Below are 17,001 nucleotides of genomic sequence, written 5' to 3' on the forward strand. Positions count from 1 at the left end.
TCGAACCCGGACCACCTGGTTTCGCGGTCAGACGCGCTGACCGTTACTCCACAGGTGTGAACATTTCCTTGGTAAACCCATAAATCTTCATAATCAGTTGAAAGAAATATTTGGTACCCAAGAAATTATGTTACAAAATAGGTTGTGACCCAGGTTTCACACCTCACCGCCGTTTCCCTCTGTTAACATAACACAATTTTTATCACATTACATCGCAACAACCTCGATATTTCAAAGTCGTCATTAAAGTAATTCATATTTGGTATTAATCCTTCTCCTGTAGCGCGAAGAAATAAGTGGCCCTGACCCTGAGCCGAGAACCTTCGTATGATTATATTGGGTGTGGTGTAAACGACTCCATGTCGTGCCAAAGCAGCTTTCCGAAAATAGTCGAAAATAAAACTGGAGAATGAAACTCACATAGCGGCTCTTTTTAGTGTTTCATCAAAGCTACAACTAGTCTGTATATATCAAACCTCGAATACATAAGTATAAACGAAAAAGTCATAAAATTACAATCGTGACAATGACTTCGCTTTTCCATAGTCTTTATTCTTGATTCCGCATTGATTCCTGAGATTTTCTGAATCATACAATACAGTTTTCGAATTTAAAATGTTCGGTGCTATATAGAAGAAACATTATTACTTTATTTGCATTACAAATTTATATAAACACTTTGCTCTTGTCCTAAAAATATTATGTAATGTAACAAGTATTCATTACAACAGAAAACGTTTTGTTGCTCTGTGGTTTGTAATTAAAATTGGTGAATCATTCCTTTTCTTAATTTTGATTTTCAAATAATAATAATAATAATAATAATAATAATAATAATAATAATAATAATAATAATAACTAACTTATTTTTATGGCTTTTAAGGAGCCCGGACGTTTATTGCTGCCCTCACATAAGCCCGCCATCGGTTCCTATCCTAAGCAAGATTAATCCAGTCTCTACAATCATATCCCACCTCTCTCAAATCCATTTTAATATTATCCTCCCACCTATGTCTCGACCTCCCCAAAGGTCTTTTTCCTTCCGGTCTCCCAACTAACAATCTATATGCATTTAATAAAATAATAATAATAATAATAATAATAATAATAATAATAATAATAATAATAATAATAATATAATTTCGTGACGTAGGTTATATTGTGAGATAATCTGATAAGAATGGCTTGAATTTAAATGTTTTCAAAACATGTAGGGTAAAGTTGTCTAATTCCGTGATACTCCTAATTCCGTAATACAATTTTAAATAGAATGTCAGTCAAAACTTTAACATTCGACCATAGTGCATCCTTCGCCTACTTTTGAGACATCGGTGAACTTCTTAGCAAGATATCCAATTCCAGGACATTTAGTTAAAAATATATATCACGGTATTAAGGGTATCACGGAATTAGGCAACTTTACCCTAGCTTTCAACGGAAAAACCACTTTTGTTAAATTCACTATATTGGAAAGAAAACAAATTTCCTCAATTTCTTTAAGTAAATTTATTACCCTGTTTCATAAAATATAATATTTTGATAGAATTAACCAAAAAGCTCATTGATATAAATTTAACTAACTTTGATAATGACTGATACTAATTCAATTTAAAATGGGATTATGGATATTGAGTATTCGGATCCAATATCAATACGAAAAGTATATAATTAATATAACAAAATAATCTTTAGGCAGATTGAATACAGAAAAGAATAAGTTAAAGTTAATGGTTTCAAATACAAGAGTTCACTATATTTATTATTATTATTATTATTATTATTATTATTATTATTATTATTATTATTATTATTATTATTATCATTATTATCATTATTTGTTGATGGTGAATTATATAAAGTAGTTAGAAAACTAAATTATATTAGATTAGCAAACGTAGAAGTATTAGTACTATACTGTATTTTTAATAGTAATAAAAAAATGTTAAACAGATACTTAGTAGGTATATACGTATAGGTTGCTATGTATTGCTAATTTGTAATCATTATATAGTGGGTGATGAACAACTGGAATAAATCTAATCCGCCATGACGTGAATACAGAATTGTGTAATAAATAAATAAACAAATAAATAAATAAATTCAATTTAAAGTTCAATTAATTTTGCTAGTTTCTGTTAGATCTTGATGTTCTGTTGGATAGTAAACTTTACACCGACGAATATGTTGGCTTTGTATGAAGCTATAAACTTAGAATTTAGGTTCAATATGTTCCAGTTCTTTTTCGATAATCAATTCATTTTTAATTCTTTGTTTTGCTGCTCAAACTAAATTTTAAATACGGTTTTTTACTTTGAAATTCTATTGTAAGAATAACTCTGTAGCAACAGAAAGTGCACAATATAAAGTCATGTCCCTGTCTACATATTTTTCTTTAGACATCATCCTGATTGTGCTGTATTTTAATTGTCTCGTAATAATCTCTTTCTATTTTCTAATATTATTTGAAATATATTAACATTCTATGTATTTTAGTTTAATTCTGCTACACAGTTTATTTCAGTGTTTAATTAATAGTTCATAGTATTTTGTTGTTTAATTTGTAAATAACTTTTGTATACATGTAACTCTCATCTCAATCAAATTGTTGGATTCTTTGTAAGTTCATGCATATGTATATACACTTTTTGCTGGTTGAGTGGAAGAGAAGGCCTTACGGCCTTAACTCTGCCAGCTAAAATAAATCATTATTATTATTATTATTATTATTATTATTATTATTATTATTATTATTATTATTATTTCTGCACATTGACATTAATAACATCAGTGAAGAAAAAAAAAATTGATCTGTTAGGTTCCACACTTCACATTCCCAACGATATCTGGATGCTTTTTCCCTTCAATGTGTTTAAAGGAGATGAGTTGTGAAATCATTTCTTAGCAATATTATGGCTTAGGTTTTCCAGTTAAAATACATTTTCCATACCAGAATTTCAAAAATTCTTTCCTTCGTTTCTAGAAGTGTCAACATCATAAATTTATATTACAATAATAATGTTCTTTCTGTTAAGGACATATTAAATATGGAAAATATTTCAACTGCTCAAGTATGAATGAATATTGTATTTTATCTCACAATTTACATTCCTCATCTTAACCTTTCATTGGCAAAGCACCGTTCATTAGTACTTAATAAATTAAATTTAATACAGCTCAATACATAGGTACAGTCAACTCTGGATATAGTGAACATTCGGCTATAGTGAACCTAAATCGTTGATCCCGATCCGTATACATTAAAAAGTACATTAATAGTTCCGTTTATAGTGAACTCTCGCTTCGGTTATACTGAAATCTTTTACCCTGACAAATTCTTATTTGAAGTCAGACCTTCTTGTATAAAATTGAAAGAATGTGTTGAGAACAACATTCTAAGTTTCTTACTCCTTTAGTCAAAGGACAAAGATAGGATTAGTGATTCCTAGACAATGAGCTGTACTGTAAATCCAGGCAACGCGCGACGACCTTGCCTCACTCCACCGTCGAAGGGTTGAAATTCTGTTCTCAGGCACACTACTCTACTGTTATTTCTAATCCTCCACCATCAAAGGGTTGCCTTTTGTTCTCAGAAACATTTCCATTATGACGAATAGCATCGAAACAACAGAAAATGAATTTGCCTTCTTTTATTGAAAAGGAACGGACATTATGTCCAGAGTAAAAATGAAGATAAGATTTAGATGGCTTAGAAAGTCTATCAACCCTCTCCCAGTATCAATTAAGTGACCCGGGAAATTCCAAGGCAGAGTACAACACACACACTATAACATCGTTTGTCATTTCTACCTGATCAGTCCGTTTCTAGTGTTCCAACAATAAATGTACTGTATAAAAAGTCGAAGGGTAAAGTATTTTCTTTGGAAGATAAGGCGAAAATTATAAGTGGCATTAAACGTGGTCTTTCACAAGCGGACGTGGGTCGAAAGCATAGTTTAAGTAAATCAACTGTGAGTAACAGTATACAGCGTAATCCATTCCGCAAAAATTAAATATTTTATTTTCTTGTTCACAATTTCATTCATTTCTGTCATTTAAGGTTAGGGGAGAGACACTTCGGATATAGTGAACGAAATATGCAAGTCCGCAGAGGTTCACTATATCCGGAGTTGACTGTATATTAATTGTCGCTTAATTTTCATGTGACTTTACCTATTATCTTTCTTTGTCATGTTTAACTTCTTCTTTATCATATCGACTTGTACTCAAATAAAGATATGTAAAAGAAGGTATACAGATCTCAGGCCTATCTGAGACAACACAGGAAACACTCGAAAATGACAAAGACCCAGTCACGTGGACGGAAGATAAATATCTTTCACTGACCAAGCCGGGAATCGAACCAAGGGCTGCATACGCTATCCACAGTGCCAAGGCAGCAGACTGTCTATTCTCAACTAATCCACATATATATAATTTGAACTGGTAATGGAAATTACGGGAAAACGGCTGAATGGATTTTAATAAATGATCCCCCATTTTGAAGCTTGGAACCCAAAGTTTTTCAGAAAAATAGTAGTTTTCAGTGAAATGTCAATTTTCCTCCATCATTTTCCTATTTTCCAAAATCCATCTTTTGTCAATTTTGAGAACTAATTGGATTTCAGAATAAAACAAAAAACACACTACAATAAACAATACGCTGTTGCACGAAGGCCATGACCTGCAGGATTGCTGACATATTTAGAGTTCAAATTCGACTGGTTATTAAAAACTTCAAGATTTACTAAAAATAATTTACAGGTCTGATTCTGCAGTGTGTAATTTTCTGAATTCAGCTGTGTATTGGATGACATTATTACCATTACAAATGAAATATTATTACAGTTAATGCCATGATGTGACTACTTTTCATTAATTATACATATTAATGTTATATTGATATGAAAGTGAAAAGTTTTGGGGTTATGTAAGTAGATGTAGAGAATATCTTAAATTAGATCTTCATTTCTATAATTTACTTACGTAAGATAATAATATTATTAAAAATCAAATATTTTTGTAGTTATTAATCAAGTGGGGTTGGGTCTTTTTCATATACTTAATGGCGGTGTGGTGTAGATATTTATATGCGTCGTTCTCTTCAGTATTGGCTCGAGAGAGCGCAAAAATTACAGTTCCTAAGGAAAGACCAAAAGGTATTACTCACTGATAAAATAAGAAACCTACAAAATTTTGTAGTCTCCCGATCATTTCAGCAAGATCTCTTACCAGAACAAAATGATTTTACCCTCTACATTTCAAGCTCTACATGCAGCAGCTATACCAAGATGCTATGTCTATTGTTCGAAAGCATAGCAACCTGACTTTTTTTAATTTTCACCTACAATCCACAATGACCTGAAATAGCTATTGCTCTACTCCCACATGAAAAGTCCACTAATCGTCCTGACATTGTTACTTGCGTTTTCGCGTTGAAACTCGAAAACTGAAGGTGGATAGGTTCAAGAAAAAGTATTGGGCATAAAAATACCATTCAGAGGGAGTATGTTTTATTATTATGGAAGCAAATAATTTCCAAGATGTCTGGTATTTTTCATTGAAGATAAATCTAAAAAATTTTTATTTCAAAGTCTAATAAACTTAGCCTAGTTTGCAGCATTTGCTGCACAAGCAACTAGTTTAACATTTATTACCACCACATCTGTTTTCAGAGGCTGGGCCTACTGGTCTTTTGTGAGCGTTATGATTTAACTATTCACAACTCCACGATTATGTGACCAGCATGGCGCCAGTCACTGTTTAAGATAACACAAAAAGAACGAAAGGCACAATGGAAAGAAGGATCATCTGACTTCCCTGCCGGCAACTGAACTCGGGTCCTAGTAGATTACCAGTCTACGGACTAGTGTAAAGTAGTTTAAAACGCCTAACTGTAACAAGTCCACGTTTGTAATGCACAAGTTGCATAATCCGTGTTATGCGGTTTCTCGTTAATAGATTAGTTATACGGACCCTTGAGAAGCCATTTATGTACTATCAAAGGATTTCCTCTCAGTTCCACACACATAAGGATTCCTCAGCCATTACAAAACATACGGCGCAGTACGAGGTACAAAACGCAACTTTAACGACACATTTAACATTTAATTAACCTATAAACCATGAGAAAACACACAAAAAAGCCGAAGTTCTTTTATATATGACGCTACAACATACCAAGCGGCTTACACGACCACACAAATAGATTTTAAACTCTCCTAAACTCAGTACCACATGGGGATCAACATCACGTCCTAACCGAACCGAAAAAGAAGTCATTCGCTGGGGTTTAAATTCGTTAAGAACTGAAAACTCTTTATTCCAGTTTATGATTTAACCCATTATCTATGAGACAGTTTTGACTAAAGTTAATTTACGATCAAACGGTTACTAACAGGGCCTGATTTACAATTTCAGAGGCCCGAAGCTTAATTTTCTTCATGAGTCCCCTTTACATAACTAGCCCTATCTTATTTTATTTAAATTCCTCCATCTATCTCCTTTCACCATGTATTTATTTCACGGAGGTTTTTATTAATTCTCTATTTTGAGGATAAGGATTAAAAATTAAGTGATCCCATAAGGTATCAATTTATTCCCAAAACTTTTCGATTGCTGGTAAAATTCATGTTCTGGGAATAATAAGTTAATTAAGTAGTAAAATATCGCTGCAATCGAAAAGTATTGGGAATAAATTTGAATAAGGAATAAAAAAAAGTTTCCTTCCCAGGCAGGATTCGAACCACGAAAGTCTTAGTTACCAGTCTATCGTGCTCTGGAGTGAACAAGGCTCTGAAATCAGCTACAAGAGTCGGTCCGTTTTTTTTTTTTTGCCACTACTGTAGTATAAGTTATATACAGGGTGATTTACAAGGAGTTACCGCCACTTACAGAAGATATTCCCGAAGACATTTTGAGCAAAATATGTCATATAAACATGGGTCCTATTCTCAATATTTTCAGTTACACTAATTTGAAGTTGTTAAAAATATCTTTTTATTTAGTTTTAAGGGTAAAATAATATTACAAATAGAGAATGAACTATTCAGAAGTATACTTTCTTTAATTGGCTAGTATTCTGAAGCTAAAAATATGTTAATTCCTTAGTTCCTTTGTACAGAAATTTTTTCCCAATTTTTTATTAAAAATTACATTATGCTTGCACACTTATCACAACTGTTACTGATCATACGACTTCTAGCAACTTGTTTCTTTACAATTAAATTTTGTACAGTCTTGCAGAGTTTACGAGAAAGACATGATTTATAACAATTGTGATAAATGCATAAGAAAAATGTAATTTTGAAATTAAAAATTGAAAAAAATTTCTGTACGAAGCAACTATGGAATTGACAACATTATATTTAGTTTCAGAATATTAGCTAATTAAAGAAATTATACTTCTGAACAGTTCATTCTCTATTTGTAATATTATTTTACCTTTAAAATTAAAGAAAAAAACGTGTTTAACTTCAAATTAATGTAACTCTGAAAATATTGACAATAGAACCAATGTTTACATGACATTTTTGCTCAAAATATCTTCGGAAATATGCTTCGTAAGAAACGGTAACTCCTCGTGAATCACCCTGTATCATAAGCGTGCGTAATGGTTGACATATACTACTTCTGCTGAAATCAGGAAATCCACTAATACAAATGTCTAGTGATGGCTGGTGCATGCTTTTTTACGTGATACTTACTTACTGGCTTTTAAGGAACCCGGAGGTTCATTGCCGCCCTCACATAAACCCGCCATTGGTCCCTATCCTGAGCAAGATTAATCCAGTCTCTATCATCATATCCCACCTCCCTCAAATCTATTTTAATATTATCTTCCCATCTACGTCTCGGCATCCCCAAAGATCTTTTCCCCTCTGGCCTCCCAAATAACACTCTATATGCATTTCTGGATTCGCCCATACGTGCTACATGCCCTGCCCATCTCAAACGTCTGGATTTAATGTTCCTAATTATGTCAGGTGAAGGATACAATGCGTGCAGCTCTGCGTTGTGTAACTTTCTCCATTCTCCTGTAACTTCATCCCTTTTAGCCTCAAATATTTTCCTAAGAACCTTATTCTCAAACACCCTCAATCTCTGTTCCTCTCTCAAAGTGAGAGTCCAAGTTTCACAGCCATACAGAACAACCGGTAATATAACTGTTTTATAAATTCTAACTTTCAGATTTTTTGACAGAAGACTAGATGACAAAAGCTTCTCAACCGAATAATAACAGGCATTTCCCATATTTATTCTCCGTTTAATTTCCTCCCGAGTGTCATTTATATTTGTTACTGTTGCTTCAAGATATTTGAATTTTTCCACCTCTTCGAAGTATAAATCTCCAACTTTTATAGTTCCATTTCGTAGAATATTCTCGTCACGAGACATAATCATATACTTAGTCTTTTCGGGATTTACTTCCAACCCTATCTCTTTACTTGCTTACGTGATACAGTCCATAAATCTCAAAACAGCACCTTTTTTTAACCAATCACAGAGTCTTACAATGTGATAATAATACACAAGAGTGTGTTCTACACCCAAGCCTATTATTACCGCCATTTTCAGCTTCCTAAAAGTAAGGCAATTGTACGCAAGTTTCCCTTGTGATTTTTATTATATCGCCTTATCATCATCTCACTGTCCCTACATAGCATCTACAGTTACAAGAGACTTGAATAAACTACACCATCATCTGCATCGTGATCACAATCACCATAATTATATCCCATACGCTCAAGACGATGCATCTGAAGATGAAAACGCCGTCAAAAAATCAATAACATGGCATATTCTGTCAATTAAAGGCGTTAAATTTCAAATTTGTATAACAAAGCAGATAAAAAGAGAAAAGATGCATAAAATTTCCTTATTTTATAAGGATATTATCACAAAGTTCTTTCGTTGTGCACTTAACAGAGGATTTATTTCCCAATAAAACACGAGGCATATCTAACTTTGCCGGCCACACGGAAATGAACTCCTACCATGCCATATGAAATACTTCCCAGGCATGCAGCCGAGTCTGAGAATAGAGTTTTACGATCATAAATGAAGTATTGTGGAAGATTTGTCTTTCACGTGAAGCAATGCTTCTGTACAAAATGCCCAAGTTTGAGTCCAGAATGCAATCAGAGGAAATGTTTCCTGCCTTAAAAGAATCGGTTACAGAACAAAATCAATACTTCGTATAGCCTACCATCAATTTACAAACAACATTCTTACAGGACGTCAACTAATAGCCCTATCTTTAATAAAATGAACGGTGAATTCCTTTTGGATCATAAGTAAAAATAATATTATTTCACAATATGAGTTAATCGACGATTTTACAAATAAATTTCGATGGGAAAGTATTTTCCTTATATGACAAATTTCTATAACAATATGGCGAGTCCTTGGCATCACTTCATTTCACCCCTTTGATTTGATTACCTGGTTGGGTTTTTCCGAGGTTTTCCCCAACCAAAAGGCAAATGCTGGGTAATCTTTTGGCGAATCCTCGGACCTCACCTCATCATTGTAGAAAATTACTAAATTGTAAAACTGTAAAAATTGTAATTGTAATATTGTAAAATTTTGACTTGTTCCACATCTTAAAGCTTCATTGCTCATGTAAGATCTATGGAATATAATGAATGAATATGCTTGAATTAGTTACACCTCACTCTTCCAAAGCTCAGAGTTCCTGAGAAAGGGACAACCTGTTTTGCTGTAGTCGTCACTGATAGAAATCTCGTTATTACTTTAGCACTTGATGCTTCCGTAAATTTGGAAACCCTAGGCCTACTTCATTTTTATATGACATGCACGGATACATATAATGTTTCTGACATAGAAGAATAATTTCATAATATAACATATCATTTAGCTATGACGTGAAAGTTTCATAAAGGGAAATCTCAAAGTTTTTTTTTTTTTTCATTACATGCTGCAATAGAACATAAGATGAATTCACTGGCATGACGTCTTCCACTACAATTGTCTTAACTGAAAGTGCATATTTATAGTACAGGTTTCAGCATATTTTCACCATTAATATTCGAAGAGAAAAATTCGCTCCGGCGCCGGGGATCGAACCCGGGTCCTTGGCTCTACGTACCAAGCGCTCTGACCACTGAGCTATGCCGAATTCAATCCACAGTACCGGACCGATCCCTCTTCCTTCAATGTTTCCCTTTGTGGCCTGACTCCAAGTTAGGCATATATGTTGACGTATATGTCCAATGTCAACTGCCATTATACTAGGAGCGTTCTCAGCTGAGTGACTTGTTGGCCGGGATTCCGCAGTTAAGTGCACAGTAATCTGTACAGACATATGCACTGCAGCTATGAGAATATTATAGATTTATTAATTTGTCCTACAGAATAATATCTGTAATATTGACAATTCATATTCGAGGAAAAAAATTCGCTCCGGCGCCGGGGATCGATGGCAGTTGACACTGGACACATACGTCAACATATATACCTAACTTGGAGTCAGGCCACAAAGGGAAACATTGAAGGATGATGATTCGGTCCGGTGCTATGGATTGAATTCGGCGCTTGGTACGTAGAACCAAGAACCCGGGTTCGATCCCAGGCACCGGAGCGAATATTTCTCTTCGAATATTAATTGTCAATATTACAGATATTATTCTGTACGACAAATTAATAAATCTATAATAATATATTTTCACCATATTTGCTTACATAATTTAGCATTAGTTTTGAATTACCTGGCTTCTAATAACTCAATGAATAAAGCGTAGATTTAAAGCTATATAAACGTACAAAAAGTGAATTATAAACGGCACAAGCAAGACGACTAATTTCAAAATATTTTATTTAAAACGTATATGGACGCTATGACCTTCATTAAAACCACCTAATTTTTCATTATAAGATTGTACGGAGAAACAAACAACCTCAACCTCAACCTCATCACTTGATACAGCATTGTTAAAATGAGATATATATTCATTTCGTAAACAGTTTCAAAATATAAAAGTATCCAACAAGTTTACACTCAAAATAAGCTCGATCCACGTTTCTTAATTTATAAACGGCCTATATCGTTTCTTCCTTAGAAGATACAGCTTGTAACAGCCACCTACATGATGTTATTCCCAAAATATTCTATCTATAAGCGACTTTTTGTGCGATATTCAGAGGTACGAACACAACCGACGTTTCACAGCAATATACAACACTAGTATGGATTCATGCGATCTTCTACTGTAAAACGAAAGCTTCCTACTAAACTTGACTATGTAACACCACTAAACACCTTAAGCAAAGTTACATATGGGAGAAATGTAATTGTACTTCGACGAGGATAAAAAGAAAAACACAGGCAAAATACCATAAAATTAAATCCGCTTTAGTGTTTAAATAATTGTATACAGTAGAACCCCGATTATCCGTCACCCTATTAACCGATGGGCGGATTATCCGACTGTCTTTCTCACACTTTTTCTTTTGCTGCAAAAAAGATTACGAAGTTCTGTACATTACGTTAGTACTGTATGTATTTTTTCTAGAGAAGGTTATTACAATCTTTTACCACTAACATTACACAGTATGTAGTAGGAATGTTTCCGCCGTTGTCGGAAACATAAACAGTTACTTGTGGGAAGGGGTGTTTTCCCAACTTGTAAAATAGTCAAATCTGATTTCAGATAAATGTCCCCAAGAACTTCCACACAACCGCAAATCCATACACCATTCTGTATTGTCCTCCTGTTCGATTGGCCGTACTGTATTACTTGTATGCAAAATGTCTTCCACGAATGTCAAAAGAAAACTTGTGCTAATTATTGGAAAAATATGCAAATAATTGAACAGCTTTGGGAAAGATAAACTGTGGACCATGTCGCATGAGAATACGGGATTGGCATTACAACTGTGCGCGATTTAATAGAAAGCAAAGATACAGTGCTACATATATCTGTGTTTCATTGTGTTTGTTATACTTGTTACTAAGGAGCGCATTCCTATGTAATTAAATATTTTTTTGCGTGTGATAAAACACAATTAACAAAGTTAAAAATTCCGAACATGAAGTTTCAAGTTTAAAACCCGAATTTTATTTCACATAAAAACACATATTTTCACAAAAAAAAAAAAAAAATACGTAAATACATGTTTTCAGGAAATCTATTATAAACACATAAATTTTGGAGTTTTTTTTTCTTAAATAATTTTTTACAAGAACTTTTAAATATTTTAAAACTAAATCAATTATATCACTCAGAAGTACGTTATCTTTTTTTAAGAATTCTTGGTTGCTTCATGTTTCTAAGCGCTGTGTAGGGTATCCGTGATCCATTTTCGTAATAGTATCGCCTCAAGTTCTGAGAACTGCTAGGCAGCATATCAGTGTTATTATTAGAGAATAAATTAACATGGACAAGGAGGAGAGATTTTGTAACACATAATTAGGAATGTTTATTGTTGCTGAAGATGATTTCATTCCACGCTTTGTTTGTGAAACACAACAGATAAGAGCTCGGGTATGAACATTATTTAATTTAAACAAATCTCTCGCCTCTCGCTCATGTCCATCAAGTAAGGCAATACGTCTTGTTGTGATTCCCTGTTATTGGGCTTCGTCAATCGATATCCTTCAAGATATAGCCTACTGAAAGATGGTTGTTTAAAAAACGATTTGGCTTTCCTATTAGCAAATTTAAGCTTTTTGTGCGGCACCATAAAAAAACTCGAAACATCCAAAAACCTGTTGTCTGAAACAGGGAGGTGCGTGCCGTGGAAATTAAACTAGACTCGCTACGAGGTTCAGAAGCACAATTACTAAGGGACAATTCCAGAATGTGTTTGGGAAAAACAGTGGGTATAAAAAAATGTGTAAAGTTGCTCAAGTATTGGAGGATGTGACTGTAGGTGAAATTGACGGTGTATGTGTTAGTGACATTCCTTTCTTTAAATATGCACGTCTGACGTCCTGTGATGTGGAAAGATCGTTTTCACAGTATAAGTCGTTGTTCAGAGATAATCGGAATGCATTTGTGATGGAGAATTTGGAGATGACCTTTGTTGTTCACTGCAATTCTCGGCCAACTACTAGCACTCAAGTGTGGTTGGTGAGTACCTAGTAACATTTTTTTTTTTCCAAGCTAAGTAAGGTATTTTTGTCATATTAAAAAAAAATATATATATTTTTTTATCAAATATTTTCGTACTTTTTAGCACATAAAAAATATATATATTTAAATTTTTTAGCACATAAAAATCCGCTCCCTACTTATTACAAGCATGATATTGCACAGTGTAGTGTCTAGTATGAAGACATCAGTGGTTGCAGCATGGCAGGAACTTTAAATTACGTACGAGACTGTATTATACACGTAATTGAAGAAATCATTCATGGTACGAATTATCCTACTTTTTCGGTTAACAGTTCAGTTCACCCCCTTCATTACCACGGATAATAGAGGTTTTACTGTAGTACAAAACGGAGTATTTAAAACAATGAACCTGTTTTATGAACTACTGAAAAAGAAACAGCTACACTCAAATGTTAACGCAATCCATTCACGAAAATCATAATTCACCTACGAGTACGGAATATTTATGTCACAAACCATAAAAAAAAGTACTTATGACACAAAATTAATTAATTTAACCAACAAAAATAAACACTCAAGGAGCACTGCAAAGCAAACATAGCTCCCTTTCACAAATACTCGAACACCACTTTGCAAACAAAATATCAGTATGACAAAACTTCACTATTACACCAAACACACTCAGGGCAGAGAGAGAGAGAGAGAGCTTTCACAGACCACAATCTTTACGACAAGCCGGTGGCAAACGACGCTTTGGGGGTCTATACGCCCACCATGAAAGCACTTGCTCTGGAGTTCAGGCAACTGATGTGGCTTGTACTTGATGAGAAAACACACACTCTCACACACCGCGGCCACTGAAAAGCGAGCGTATTGTGTCTGGGGAGGGGCGGGGAACGGTTCCGGACGGGTTTCTAAGGCTCGAGTGTGACTGCCATGCCACGAGCGTACTGCATACTGAGTCCCAGTCACTACGTCTGATACAGGGAGGGGAGATGCCGCCGTCGTCTATCGCAAGCGCGTAGGGTCGGGCGGACGTATGTACGGCGAAGGGGGACTCCGATTCTCCCCCCCTAACCCGAGGAGAGGGGCGGCGAAGCGCATTGCAACAACGGATGGGTAAGGTGTCATTACTGTATAGTGCAAAACTCCCCTCCGCCTGTATTTTCTACCCCGGTGGTTCGATTTGCGCACGTGCCTTTTTTTCAACCCCTCTTCACTCTTCTACATGAGCTAAACCACATCTCAGCCACAACTAAAACTCATCTACATGTAAATTTACTTTTTTTTTGTAATAAAGTTTTATACAGGGACATCATTTTATTTTTACTAACATTTCTAATATTAACCTGGCTATACCTTTCGATCAACGATTAAGAACCGGAAACATCGTTTGCTACCCCCTTTCACGACTGGAGTTCGATGATACTGGCGTAATAGACAGGGACATCACTTTATTTTTACCAACATTTTTAACATTAACCCGGCTATACTCGGAAACACTGTTGCCCCCTTCCATTACAGGAGTTTGATGTTACTAGTGCAATATGTAAACAAATCATTTTACTAGGTATAGGAGGAGAGAAAAGTAGTATATCCATTTATGTTGTAGGGAAATACGATATTACGATTTTCAGTTTGATCATCACTTTCCGGAATTTATCAAAATACAGTAGAGTAGTAACATTTTTTTTCAAAAACTCAACTTTGCCGGCGGCTATGTTCGTTATGTAATGTCTACTTTATTTAGCATATTAATTATTGATGTTATCATACAATATAGAGAGTGCATTTAAATTGAGGGGGTCATAAGTAAAGGGCTGTAAGTGCACTTAAGTTACTTTTGAGAAAATGGGGTTTACATATTTAAGCTTTCGTAAAATCGGTGACATTTTTTATTTAAATTTTAATGTGTGATGCGATTAAAATATTCCTTTGCCACTAAAATTTTAGATACTTTTGCTTACACTGGATGCAATTAACTCATGTTATTACAAATGTCACTAGCATTCCTTTGCTTCTAGCCACCTCAATTCAAAAAAAGCTAATCTGAATTTTTAAACAAGTTGCTGAAAATGGTTGCTTCAATTCAGAACACATATTATTATTAAAACATTTTGAAGCATATTCTCTGAAATTGAATTTATCGTTTCTTGAATATAATTTTTTAGTACGATATTATTAATATAGGTTCTTTCTTCTATAGAAAACGCAATCATATTTCTGAAACACACTATACACTGCAGTGTTTATTTCACTGCTTGGAGACTTCGAATGCAACAGCGGCCGTAATTTTGTGTGTCTGACGGGAGCAATGACATTAGTGAAGGGGTGAGAGTGAAGTACATTCAGAAATGCAGGTACAATAAAAATGCAAGTAAACATAAAATGATGTCCCTGTATAAACAAATCACTTTACTGGGTATAGGAGGGAAGAAAAATAGTTCATCCATTTACGTAAACTAGGAAGTATCGCGATTTTGAGTTCGATAATTTTCATTAGGTTTTTGATTAATCAAAATACAGTACAGTATTAAAAATGAGTGTTTTTACTCACGAACTGAGCTTTCCATGCGGACGTATTCATTATGCAGTGTATATAATACTGTCTACAACACATTAGCTAACAATTCAGAGAATGAAGTTAAATTGAAGAATAATCATAATATGGATATTTAAACACATTTTTGAAAATGGTGGCCGTTCATTTCGATACAGGCTTCAGTTCTAATGTGCATGTTATCGCACTATAGACTACTACACGTAATTCCAATTACCAGGTTCGTACCGTACTTCGTATCAGTAACTCATGTTGAAATAATTCTGTACCTACTCTATAAAAGAGACCTTACGTACTGTAAATTCAATCTTCACTTCTGCCCGATCCGAAAAGATAAAATTACTCAGACATGCTATGTACTGTCCATCCAAGTGGTTACGTCGCAGCGTCGTAGAAAGGGAAGAAATCACGTGACAGTTAATTACTTAACGAGGTCCTTTTATTTAAGTTATTTTAAACAATTGTAGGGTATAATATTACGTAGACGTCCAATTCCTAACAGAAATTAATGTTCTCAGGAAAGAGCTAAGACAGCCCAGCCACTAGTATTTACAGAGAGGCGAATAGAAGCAGGTGGGGGAAACCGGGATGCGACGTAGGCAAATGGAAAATGATGCAATATTGTAAGCTCTTTCGTCACTGGAAAACGCGAACATATTTTTGGAACGTACTGAAGGTCCGGGGTTCGATCCCAGGTGGTGACAGGATTTTTTCTCGTTGCCAAACTTTCAGAACGGTCCCAAGGTTCACTCAGCCTTCTATAAAATTGAGTACCGGGTCTTTCCCGGGGGTAAAAGGCGGTCAGAGCGTGGTGCCGACCACACCACCTCATTCTAGTGCCGAGGTCATGGAAAGCATGGGGCTCTACCTCCATGCCCCCCAAGTGCCTTCATGGCATGTTACGGGGATACCTTTACCTTTTTTTTACCTTTACTGTTTACTATGACGGTAAGGCTACTATGAGTGTATATGCGGTCTTGGATCTGTGTGGAGGACGGTTGAACATCATTAGTAGAAGGGGTGGGAGTGAAGTACATTAAAAAACTCAGGTACAATAAAAATTGAAGTAAAAATAAAATGATGTCCCTGTATATTTGTAGTCATATCGGTTTCAACCCTTTTTTTCCGGCAGGGTGAAGAATTTCAAGATCACTCTCATTTGATTACGCACAGCGTACGTGTTTATGTGTTAATTATAATTCACAAGCACGACCAACAATCGACGACTAAAATTCTAAAAATAATTAATTAATGACGTTCGTCATTTCAACGGCGAATAAAACAAACATGACCTCTGCTGTGGGTCGGTAGGTGGCAGCGCTGTGGTTACCACCCGCAGAGAAAACAAATCCCACAAAGACTGAA

At 34.8% G+C, this 17,001-nt stretch overlaps 1 protein-coding gene across 1 annotated transcript in view; it reads right to left on the reverse strand.

The window, feature by feature from the left end:
- Fak (protein tyrosine kinase 2 Fak) overlaps nucleotides 1–14,010 on the reverse strand; it is a 768,667-nt gene extending 754,657 nt beyond the window's left edge. Inside the window, exon 1 of the mRNA XM_069820032.1 lies at nucleotides 13,794–14,010. The gene's annotated coding sequence lies outside the window, so the exon portion shown is untranslated. The remainder of the gene's footprint in view (nucleotides 1–13,793) is intronic.
- Nucleotides 14,011–17,001: the final 2,991 nt, after the last annotated feature.

This window comes from Periplaneta americana, chromosome 3 (genome assembly GCF_040183065.1).
Source record: "Periplaneta americana isolate PAMFEO1 chromosome 3, P.americana_PAMFEO1_priV1, whole genome shotgun sequence".
Classification (NCBI taxonomy): Eukaryota; Metazoa; Arthropoda; class Insecta; order Blattodea; family Blattidae; genus Periplaneta; species Periplaneta americana.